Below are 2500 nucleotides of genomic sequence, written 5' to 3'. Positions count from 1 at the left end.
AAACAAAACATAATACAGTGCATTACAGAGAGATGATTTACAAGGGAAAAAATATCATCTCCCAAAACTAACTATACATTTGACTGTTTCCCTCCTAGCTAGGGAATCCGGCAAGGCCGGACAAAACCAAGTAATCTCATTTCCAAGACAAAGAGAGAAAGCAAGTTGGAAAACAGATAAAGGGGGATAGAAAACACAGTATGTACCTCCCTAGTAGTAATACCAATATCTCATTTGATGAAGAAAGATAGATGACGTGTACTTATTTCCAAGTCTGATACGACGGATAGTCGTGGTCTCATTGTTGTGATGAAAATATTCACAAACCAACAAAATGGTAATACAACAATGTTAAATCAAACCCATAATAATTATCAGTCCCGCAAACTTGTGTGTGCTGATCTGGACACATTCGTAGAGCGAGATATAAAAAGCATGTCAACAAGTTATCAGCGTAAATTAGTCATACAGTGTTGGTGAATTGATAAAATATTAAAATCAAATCCGTAAAATTTGAAACTGCTTTTAAATGTTTACAATTACTCATTTTTTCTCAGATGTTCAGATAAAAATGAGTATTGAAATTTTCTTTTGCCTGATGGTGATTTTTTTTTCGTTTCGGTATATGTGTCTGTTTGTTTGTTTGTGTTTTTGTTGGGTTTTGTTTGTTTTGTTTTTTGTTTTTTTTTTGTTTGGTATTGTTTTGATGTTTTTTTTTATGGGGAATTTCCAATGCCAATGCGCCGGGTGACGATACGATAATTTTCTGGCATAATTGTGAGAACTCAGGATGAAGAATTAGGTACTCGTAGTTTTTGGCGCCTTGTAATCGTCTTGATTGCTTCGTCATGTCAATAATCATATTGATCTTTTCTTAATCTTATTATTGTTTTGTAAACAGCAATTTGTAATCAAACCAACACGTTACCTATTGCAATAGACAAAGAATTGGGAATATTTCTTGTTATGATAAATGTAAAGAAATGTTAGTCATCGGCGCCACTGGCGAGTCTGATTTGTTTTATCAGTTACATCTATAAATCAATTATGTAATTTTCGTATTAAGCGAAAATATATCAAATGTGATCTGTAATTGATACGATCTGTGTGGATTTTTTATTGGCTGAATAATTAGTCGGTATATTTTAACCGCCATATCTTATTATCAACATTATTCCTTTTTCTGTTTCTTTCCATATTTGGTTTTTTTTTTTTAGGAAATAATCGTTTATATTTGCTTTGAATGAAAGACGATAAGAAATATAAAATTATATTCGTTCGCGCATTGTGAAATGAAGTGAAATATAGACCACAACCATAATAATCTTGTAAAAATCAATAACAACGTTTTAGAAAGGGGGGGGGGGGCTGTCTTGTTGTTTTGTGGGGGGGGGGGGGTATTTGTTTTTTTTTTTTTTGTTTTTTTTTCTTTGTTTGTTTTGTTGGTTTGTTGTTTTTGTTTTGTTATGTTTGTTTTTTGGGGTATTTTTTGTTTGTTTGTTTTTTGTTTTCTGTTTGTTTGTTTGTTTTTGGTTTTGTTTTGTTTTTTTTTTCTTTGGGGGGGGGGGTGAGGGGTTTGGGGGGGGGGGGGGGGGGGGGGGGTAAATAAATAAGATATTGAGCCTGAAATACTCCTTGTATATTTTTCCACTGTTGATCGACGACTCTTTTTTATTTAAGCATTGATTCTGTTGGAAAGTAATCAGTACCTTAGTATGAAGTGTTATCTGTGGATTACAAATAATATATTATGATTGTGATGATAGAAGGGGAAGGGGAGAAAGAAAGAGAGAGAGAGAGAGAGAGAGAGAGAGAGAGAGAGAGAGAGAGAGAGAGAAATATGAAATATTGAAGCATAGTATACTTGGAGATATGTCCATCATCTTCATTGTGATTTATCATAATATTATAGTGAAACAGATTTGAAGTTGGGGGATGCCTCTATTCAAATTGTTGACAAAGTGAAAAACCTTGGCACATTCTTAGACTCTGGACTGTCGATGGAGCATCAGGTTAATAACTTGGTTAGATCTCTCTTTTTCCAACTAAAAAAGATTGCTTCCATTAGACGGTTCATATCTGAGGATGTGACCAAGCACCTGGTTGTGTCCCTCGTACTATCGAAATTGGATATTGTAATGCTCTGTTGTTTGGCTTTTCGCAATACAATCTGAAACGTCTTCAGATTGTCCAAAACAGCGCTGCCAGACTAGTATTCATGAAGCGTAGATGCGACTCTGCCGGACCTCTACTTCATGACCTGCATTGGCTGCCTGTTGGGAAAAGAATTAAATTCAAAGCTTGTGTTTTAGTGCATCGTTGTCTTGAAGGTACTGCCCCTTCCTACCTTTCAGAACTAATTGAAAGATATTCAAAACCCCGCCCTTACGTTCGGCCAGTGATTCCACAAAACTAGTTGTCCCTCGAATTCGGAAAAATGCTGGAATGAGATCCTTTTCTCATTTCGGACCCTCTTTTTGGAACGCCTTACCGCAGAGCA

Source organism: Berghia stephanieae, chromosome 1 (assembly GCF_034508935.2).
Source record: "Berghia stephanieae isolate SIO BIC M18660-M18661 chromosome 1, UCSD_Bste_1.3, whole genome shotgun sequence".
NCBI lineage: Eukaryota > Metazoa > Mollusca > Gastropoda > Nudibranchia > Aeolidiidae > Berghia > Berghia stephanieae.
This window is presented reverse-complemented; position numbering follows the sequence as displayed.